The sequence below is a fragment of the Osmerus mordax genome, chromosome 2, assembly GCF_038355195.1.
Source record: "Osmerus mordax isolate fOsmMor3 chromosome 2, fOsmMor3.pri, whole genome shotgun sequence".
Classification (NCBI taxonomy): Eukaryota; Metazoa; Chordata; class Actinopteri; order Osmeriformes; family Osmeridae; genus Osmerus; species Osmerus mordax.
Window position 1 is genome coordinate 2,590,764 of NC_090051.1, and position 9,900 is coordinate 2,600,663.

The 9,900-nt window shown below is 44.5% G+C and overlaps 1 protein-coding gene across 2 annotated transcripts in view; it reads right to left on the reverse strand.

Moving 5' to 3' along the window:
- Window positions 1-8,838, reverse strand: part of LOC136933034 (NACHT, LRR and PYD domains-containing protein 12-like) — a 134,693-nt gene extending 125,855 nt beyond the window's left edge. The window contains exons 1-2 of one of the 2 annotated variants that reach the window (XM_067228403.1): window positions 8,748-8,838; window positions 6,637-6,739 (exon numbers count right to left, since the gene is read on the reverse strand). The gene's annotated coding sequence lies outside the window, so the exon portion shown is untranslated. Of the gene's footprint in view, window positions 1-6,607; window positions 6,740-8,747 lie in introns of both variants that reach the window. The other variant, XM_067228421.1, reaches the window with a different exon arrangement.
- Between the last annotated feature and the right edge of the window lie 1,062 nt (window positions 8,839-9,900).

A 9,900-nucleotide genomic window follows, 5' to 3' on the forward strand; every position in this document is an offset into this window, starting at 1 on the left:
TAGAACAGTTACTTCCAGTTTTTTTCCAACTGCTAACACACTAAAATGACATGCACAGCACAATTATTTAAACTGACACACCCCTCTTTATCACACACAGTGAGTTAGACACCCCCCTCCCAAAAACTCTTTTCAAGTCTCCAAAAGTCTAAACACATTTTCTGCTTTACACACATTTTGCAATTCAAAATGGCACTTTTTAAATCAATGGTCAATTGTTACCACTTCATTCAGGAAGTAAACACTATGAAAAGACCACAGATGAGCACTTTTTTTTTTACAACAACAATGGAAGACGTTGCAGGAAGAGGGAGGGGGAGAATGAGAGGGGGAGCAAGAATGAGAGGGGGAGGGAGAATGAGAGGGGGAGGGAGAATGAGAGGGGGAGGGAGAATGAGAGGGGGAGGGAGAATGAGAGGGGGAGGGAGAATGAGAGGGGGAGGGAGAATGAGAGGGGGAGGGAGAATGAGAGGGGGAGGGAGAATGAGAGGGGGAGGGAGAATGAGAGGGGGCCGTTTTACTGTTGCCTCTGTCATCCGGACATCTAGACTGGAGTACAGGTATGTGACCATCTAGACTGGAGTACAGGTATGTGACCATCTAGACTGGAGTACAGGTATGTGACCATCTAGACTGGAGTACAGGTATGTGACCATCTAGACTGGAGCACAGGTATGTGACCATCTAGACTGGAGCACAGGTATGTAACCATCTAGACTGGAGTACAGGTATGTGACCATCTAGACTGGAGTACAGGTATGTAACCATCTAGACTGGAGTACAGGTATGTAACCATCTAGACTGGAGCACAGGTATGTAACCATCTAGACTGGAGTACAGGTATGTGACCATCTAGACTGGAGTACAGGTATGTAACCATCTAGACTGGAGTACAGGTATGTAACCATCTAGACTGGAGTACAGGTATGTAACCATCTAGACTGGAGTACAGGTATGTAACCATCTAGACTGGAGTACAGGTATGTGACCATCTAGACTGGAGTACAGGTATGTAACCATCTAGACTGGAGCACAGGTATGTAACCATCTAGACTGGAGCACAGGTATGTGACCATCTAGACTGGAGTACAGGTATGTAACCATCTAGACTGGAGCACAGGTATGTGACCATCTAGACTGGAGTACAGGTATGTGACCATCTAGACTGGAGTACAGGTATGTGACCATCTAGACTGGAGCACAGGTATGTGACCATCTAGACTGGAGCACAGGTATGTAACCATCTAGACTGGAGCACAGGTATGTAACCATCTAGACTGGAGCACAGGTATGTAACCATCTAGACTGGAGTACAGGTATGTAACAATCTAGACTGGAGTACAGGTATGTAACCATCTAGACTGGAGTACAGGTATGTGACCATCTAGACTGGAGTACAGGTATGTAACCATCTAGACTGGAGTACAGGTATGTAACCATCTAGACTGGAGTACAGGTATGTAACCATCTAGACTGGAGTACAGGTATGTAACCATCTAGACTGGAGTACAGGTATGTAACCATCTAGACTGGAGTACAGGTATGTAACCATCTAGACTGGAGTACAGGTATGTAACCATCTAGACTGGAGTACAGGTATGTGACCATCTAGACTGGAGAACAGGTATGTAACCATCTAGACTGGAGCACAGGTATGTAACCAACATTTCTTTCACACTATGAAGTACACCCCATGGCTGATGTCATACACTAACTGTACAAGTTTCCTGTACAATTTACTCTACTGTGGAGAAATATATTTAGGCTGCATTGTCCAAGCCCTATATTATAGTTTTTTTGTTTTTCTAAAGGACTGAGAGATGCAACCATGGTGGAGGAAGTGGCCAAATGTTCACCGGGGTACAGGATGCTGCCATTGTAAACTTGGTTATGGAAAATAATCAAATCATATTACGAGAAATTCAAAGCCACATCATCCAAGAAAACACCATATTCAACAACATTCAACGAGACTCATTTTAGAGGCAGGGCACCCCTCCTCTCTCTTCCCAGAGAGACTCATTTTAGAGGCAGGGCCCCCTTCCTCTCTCTCTCTAGAGATACTCATTTTAGAGGCAGTGCCCCCTCCTCCCTCTCAAAGTCAGAACTTCTCTCCTCAGGGTCAGATTAGAAGGATTTTAAAGCCAGACCTGTAGACCTGTAAACAAATAACAGATATAATCCAACCCTGTCAGACTTTTACCTCAAGAGAGGAAGGAAAACTAACTTGATACCAGTGGCGATTTTAGACCCTTTTTAGGGGTGCTCAAGCACCCCTAAATTTCATCTCAGCACCCCTAAAAATAATAATAAAAACATTTAAAAAATATTGTTTATTATCATTTGATTCTGGTAGTTCATGAAGAAAGGGACATCCTTAGTTTTTTCATTCATTCAATATTTTGCATAATAATACATAAATGTATTTCTTGTTATCCAGTGAAATTAGGGATTTATATTAGCAAGGGGGTTTAGCACTTTTGCAAGGCACTGTATTCATGTCACATTCTCATTGGGGGCTGAGCACCCCTAAAGGTCTGATCCTAGAATCACCCCTGCTTGATACCCTCATTAAGAACACACCACTATGATGTAAACAACCCAGTTAAAATGTATTCAGTACCTCAGTCATTTACCTCATACTGACATAAGACAACAGAAGACAACAAGCTCCACTCCATCATACTGCACCATCAGCAGTACTGAGCACTACCTCACTTCCTCTTACAACAAGCTCCACTCCATCATACTGCACCATCAGCTGTACTGAGCACTACCTCACTTCCTCTTACAACAAGCTCCACTCCATCATACTGCACCATCAGCTGTACTGAGCACTACCTCACTTCCTCTTAGAAAACCTTGATGGATCAGTAACGTATGACATGTGTCTGTATGATTATCTATGTTTATAGAGTTTACAGGATTACAACAATGTCAGTGTAATTACAGTATTTAGAATACATTTATAAATGACCAACAACAGCATGGCTCGTTAATCATTTTACCGATCTATCTAATCCTCTTCAAGTTCCTTGATAGAATCAGAGCAAATAAACAATGGAACTGGTGATATTAATCTGAAGGGAATTGGGCATAATCTTTGATAATCATTGAGTGTCTTGCTGCCTGAACAATGAAGGATGTGGAACCTAACTATAAGGGAACTGTACACAGAACAAGAGAGGGAGGAGATGGAGGAATAGGTTCTGCAGAGAGAGAGAGAGAGAGAGAGAGCGAGAGAGAGAGAGAGAGAGAGAGAGAGAGAGAGAGGGGGAGAGGGGGAGAAAGACGGAGGGAGGGGCGGAAGAAGAGGACAAGACTGTGAGGGAGGTAGAGAGAGAGACAGAGAGAGAGAGAGAGGGGGGAGGCAGAGAGATAAAGAAGGAGAAGGCCTCCAACTTGGAAGATGGCACTAGTTTTATTTATGTCACGGCCACAGCCGTGCCCCCTTGTTTTCGGTTTTGCCCTGCCCTAGTGTTTCCCTTTGTCTGTCATGGTCTTCACCTGTGTCTCGTTGAGTGGTTTCAGTTCTCGTTAGTCTTATCGTGTCCACCTGTGTCTTGTTTGGTTCTGTGTATTTAGGTTCCAGTTTTGTGTCCAGAGTTGGTCTGGTCCTTGCCCTGTAAGTATCTTGTCTGTTTCCGAGTTCAAGAATAAACCATGGTTTTGACGCTCTGACTGGCTACCTCTCCTGCATTTCGTTGTACCCCAACGCACACCATAACAATTTAGACTGGCTTCATGTACAAATATTTTATGTTTTACAAAAATAGTCTAATGTTAATGATGCATTGTCTAAATGTTTATAACTTTTATATGAATCTCTTCTTTCTGAGAACCAGGCAGTCACTCCTCAACTGTACTCATCATTCCTGCTCATGTCTCAGTCTGTCAGCCTCTGTTCTGTAGAAACCAAGCCAGGAATGAGGAAATGCGGTTGTTGTGAACATGTCCCTCCCTGTAACAGAAGACAGAGCTAACCTGACCGGTTGAGGTAACAGAGAACTGAGAACATTTGAGGCAAAGTTAACCCAGAGATGGACACATGGTGAGACTGAGGGGGTGCAGTCTACAAGATGCAGTGTGTGTATATAGGAGGTCTACAAGATGCAGTCTGTGTATATAGGAGAGGGCTACATGATGCAGTCTGTGTATATAGGAGAGGGCTACAAGATGCAGTCTGTGTATATAGGTCTATAAGATGCAGTCTGTGTATATAGGAGAGTTCTACAAGATGCAGTCTGTGTATATAGGAGAGGTCTACATGATGCAGTCTGTGTATATAGGAGAGGTCTACAAGATGCAGCCTGTGTATATAGGAGAGGTCTACATGATGCAGTCTGTGTATATAGGAGAGGTCTACATGATGCAGTCTGTGTATATAGGAGAGGTCTACATGATGCAGTCTGTGTATATAGGAGAGGTCTACAAGATGCAGCCTGTGTATATAGGAGAGGTCTACATGATGCAGTCTGTGTATATAGGAGAGGTCTACAAGATGCAGCCTGTGTATATAGGAGAGGTCTACATGATGCAGTCTGTGTATATAGGAGAGGTCTACATGATGCAGTCTGTGTATATAGGAGAGGTCTACAAGATGCAGTCTGTGTATATAGGAGAGGTCTACATGATGCAGTCTGTGTATATAGGAGAGGTCTACATGATGCAGTCTGTGTATATAGGAGAGGTCTACAAGATGCAGCCTGTGTATATAGGAGAGGTCTACATGATGCAGTCTGTGTATATAGGAGAGGTCTACATGATGCAGTCTGTGTATATAGGAGAGGAGTTGTAAACATGCTTTCCTTCATTAACCTGCATTGATCAAATCTCCACTTCCCAAGGTGCTGGTTTGTCACTCAGGTCATTTATATCAGTCAAGCATCCTGGACCTGCTAAGACATGATCCTGACTGAACCATATAGACAGGTCATTCTCTCTCTGACACCTATTATGTCCAGAAACAAGACCTGTCCCTTATAAATATAATCATGACACTTCACGCCAATGAATCATTCAGCAGTGTACAAAGAAAAGTATCATGGAGCAACAAAAACACGCTAAGCTAAACTTAACCAGACGCTGCCAGTGCTATAAACTAAACCTTACCTGTTAGGCCCTCTGCAACAAAACTTGTTTCTAAGCTAAACTTAACCCTATGCTTACAGTGCTAGCAAGTTCAATCTACTGTCTGGAGGTGCTCAAAATGAAATATAGAAATTGATATTTTCATTGCCACATTAATCATAACAACATTTTGTATTTATCAATATTTCTTCAAGAAAATGTCATTTCCCTGTCACTCAGCACCCTTCCCCCTCTCTATCCCCACTGTAGAGTTTAGTCTGATTCTCATCTATCTGGTTTTACCCATTTCTACATTCCAGTTCTACATTCCTGCTACAGGGCTCTGTAGAAACCATGTCATGGATGAGGAAATGCAGTTTCACTGGTTAGGGAAGCGGGCTAGTAATCACAAGGTTGCCAGTTCGATTCCCGGCCGTGCCAAATGACATTGTGTCCTTGGGCAAGGCACTTCACCCTACTTGTCTCAGGGGAATGTCCCTGTACTTACTGTAAGTCGCTCTGGATAAGAGCGTCTGCTAAATGACAAAATGTGAATGTAATGTAAATGTGTTGGGTGGAGTTGTGGGTCTCAGGACTAGAAGAATGATGGGTAAATACGACGTGATCTAAACACATTATTTTAAAAACCTCTGCCAGTCTGATGTACAATCACCCCTAATCATTCCAGAAACATAACTTGTCACCCAGTGCAAATGAAACATTAACCAATGCACAGAGCAACACAGTGGAACAGGTTTACACTAGAGAGTGTATAGAATATAGGTTTATATCATCATAGGTTGTCATGGGCTAGCCATCTCTTTGACCCACAATCAAAAGCTGTTAGCACTAGCTCCCCAGTCTATAGAGGATCAAAGTAGTCTAAATATGATATAGAAATATATATTCTTTAAACCCTTAATGACACATAGTGTTGTTGTCAAATCTCCTAGCCTGTCTCCTCCCTCGACACTGATAACTGATAACACAGCACATCCTCTTCCTGTTGATCAGCACAGGTGGGAGGTCCTTAACCACTGACTGACATTGTTGCCAACACACAATAGCCTATGGTAACATTTACAGACACAATAGACATGTTTAACAGACATGAAATCATGTTATATTGTAGCCGAGGATCTATTCTGTTAAACAAACACATGTCCAGTATTTGAAAGGGTTAGACATCCGACCAGGAATAGAGATGCTAATTTGCTTAACCCTTGTGCTGCCTTCGGGTCACATGACCCAAAGGTTCATAACGAACCATTGTTGTGTTTACCCAATTTTACCCAATACAAAAACAAATAAAAATAATTTTATTTTAACCTTCGCAATGTGGCAGACAGCCCAACGGTTAAAAGAAAATGCTTCACTTTGTTTTTTTATGCGGTAAAGTTGTCGCAATACGACGGTGGGTCACAATGACTGATGGGTCAGAATGACCCGAAGATAACACAAGGGTTAATAATACCCTATTCTGGACTGACAGTAAATCCTTCACTCTCCAACATATGAATAAACACCTTCTACTGACCTTTATAAAACTCTGGTTTCCCCATCAGCCTCCTCTCTGTGCTCCATCTGGTTCTGTGTGTGTCTGCTGTAATGCTGACAGTCTGATCACCTGTAGTGCTGCCTTGTACTCATCTGATCCCAACATTAAAGACTGCTCTTACTGCTGTTGTTATTGGTACTGTTCATGAACATACAGTACATATTTGAATGTGTCACACCCACATACATACACACACACACACACTCTTATGCTTGGACCAGTTGATCCTGTTTGGAGTCTTATTACTGGAACTTTCTTATGTAAGGGTGCATGCATGCCAAAACTGGATGGGAGAAAAGCAGAGGTTTGAAGGAGAGGGGGAGAGGAGTAGAGGAGGGAGAGAGGGGGTAAAGGAGAGAGGGGGTGAGGAGGAGAGAGGGGGAGGTGTAGAGGAGGAGAGAGGAGGTAAAGGAGACGGGGTGAGGAGGAGAGAGGGGGAGGTGTATAGGAGGAGAGAGGAGGTAAAGGAGAAAGGAGGTGAGGAGGAGAGAGGGGGAGGTGTAGAGGAGGAGAGAGGAGGTAAAGGAGACAGGGGGTGAGGAGGAGAGGGGGAGGTGTAGAGGAAGAGTAGAGGAGGTAAAGGAGAAAGGAGGTGAGGAGGAGAGAGGGGGAGGTGTAGAGGAGAAGAGAGGAGGTAAAGGAGACAGGGGGTGAGGAGGAGAGAGGGGGAGGAGTAGAGGAGGAGAGAGGAGGTAAAGGAGAAAGGGGGTGAGGAGGAGAGAGGGGGAGGAGTAGAGGAGGAGAGAGGAGGTAAAGGAGACAGGGGGTGAGGAGGAGAGGGGGAGGTGTAGAGGAGGAGAGAGGAGGTAAAGGAGACAGGGGGTGAGGAGGAGAGAGGGGGAGGAGTAGAGGAGGAGAGAGGAGGTAAAGGAGACAGGGGGTGAGGAGGAGAGAGGGGGAGGATTTGATCCTGGTTAAGGTGTGTTGACTCACACTTGATATCCATTTTCTGAATCTGAATCTTGACGGGAGGGAGAGAGAGATACAGAAAAAGATAGAGAATGTACACTGTGTATATGTGTGAATGTGTTTGTATCAGTGTACTGTATGTGTAAATATATGTTTGTAAGTGTGAGTGGAGGAGAATGTAGTACACCACTGTGTGGTGTGTGTGTGTGTGTGTGTGTGTGTGTGTGTGTGTGTGTGTGGTATGTGTGTGTGTATGTGTGTGTGTGTGTGGTGTGTGTGTGCGTGTATGTGTTGACTTTAGGGATGCACCGAATCCAGGATTCGGTTTAGGATTTGGCCGAATATTGGGCTTTTTGACGGGGTTCAGTTTCGGCTGAACCCTACGCCCAGCACTACGCGCGCTACGCTGGTCGACATAATGACGCCGCCGTTGATTACAGGAAGGTGTTTACGTAGGTGGACCGTTCAATGCAGTAGGCTGAGAGAAAGTGAAAATGGAACTCGTGAGCAGAAAAAGTGTTGTTTGGCAGTAGGCTACTTTCAGTCAAAAGAAGGCGATTCAAGTCGAGTTACATGTTCAATTTGCAATGACGATTTGTCTCGTGGTGGCAAGGACCCTAAACAATACACAACATATCTGCTGTTAAAACATTTGCGTATGAAACATCCGAAAGAAATTCAAGAAATCTAAAAGGCTAATATTTCGGATATTGATTGGATCTTGAGATCAGGAACATAGGCATATGGTAATTGTCAAAATAGTTTTTTCCACTTGTCTTCCTGTTCTTTTTTTTTTTATATACAAATGAAAAACTGCTGTGTACACTGCTGTGGACGTTGGTTACTTCTTTAATGTGTTTACTGTGTTAATGGACTGAGGATGGGAGTAGGATTCGGTATTCGGTTTCGGATTTGACCGAATCTTAACCAGTGGATTCGGTATTTGGTTTCGACCGAATCTTAACCAGTGGATTCGGTATTTGGTTTCGACCGAATCTTAACCAGTGGATTCGGTATTCGGCCGAACCCCAAAAATCTGGATTTGGTGCATCCCAAGTTGACTTGCATATGTGTAAATCAAATCAAAATGTATTTGTATAGCCCTTTTTACAAGCAATGTCACAAAGGGCTTCACATACGCCCATAGAATTGCCCCCCAACCAACCTAAACCCTCAAGGAAGACAAGGAAAAACTCAGAGAAAAACTCACTAGAGCAATTCAGTGAGGGATCCCCTTCTCCAGAGACGGTTGGTGAAAGAGAGGAGCAGAACACAGGCTTAACATAGTCATACAGCAGGGATTGTCAATGGGTGTTGAAACACCAACATCCATTGTTTAACTTGGGTCAGTTGGTAAATGTCAGTTTAAGCAGAGGTAGCCACAGGGCTGGGGACTGTGATCATTGCAGCATCACAGGCAGTGCAGCATCACAGGCAGTGCAGCGTCACAGGCAGTGCAGCATCACAGGCAGTGCAGCGTCACAGGCAGTGCAGCATCACAGGCAGTGCAGCATCACAGACAGTGCAGCATCACAGGCAGCGCAGCATCACAGGCAGTGCAGCATCACAGGCAGTGCAGCGTCACAGGCAGTGCAGCATCACAGGCAGGTGGAGGGACAGGAAGGGAAGGGACCAGGAACTCACTGTTGTCCGTCAGGGAGACCGATGTCCACTTGGCGACTAGATCCAGCTTTGGCAGACTGTCACAGATCGATGTCCACTGGCGACCAGGTCAAACGTTGGCAGACCGACGACCAGGCAGGTGCTGACAACTCAAACCCCCCACACCACAGGGGATGTGTGGAGGGGGACAGAGAGAGGAGAGCAGGGATTAGAGAATGCCAGGAGAAACTAACAGTTCCAGTTATATTACTGTAAGAACGAGGGCCCCACTGGTCAGGTGTGGACTAGTGCAGCAGGTTAGGGTTAGGGTTAGGAGACCAAAAAGGGATTTCCTGTTCCAGCTCCCCTTGGTTGGGTGATAGGGTGCAAAGATACCAGAGAGGTATGGTGGTGCTAATCCACGTAGATGGAAAAATGCTATTTTGGTAATATGCTAACAGTTTTTCCACAATTGCTAAAACACTAAACCCCATTCTCTGAATCAAATGTTCAGTGGCCTAAACCCATCTGTCGAATCAGACACTCTTTTGGCAAAACTCTAAACACATTCTCATTCTGACGTCTATCAGTCTGTCAGCCTCTGTTCTGTAGAAACCACGCCAGGAATGAGGAAATGCAGTTGTTGTGAACATGTCCCTCCCTGTAACAGATGACAGAGCTAGCCTGACCGGTTCAGGTACCAGACAGGTTGTTTCGTCTGAGAACATTTGAGGCAAAGTTAACCCAGAGATGGACACATG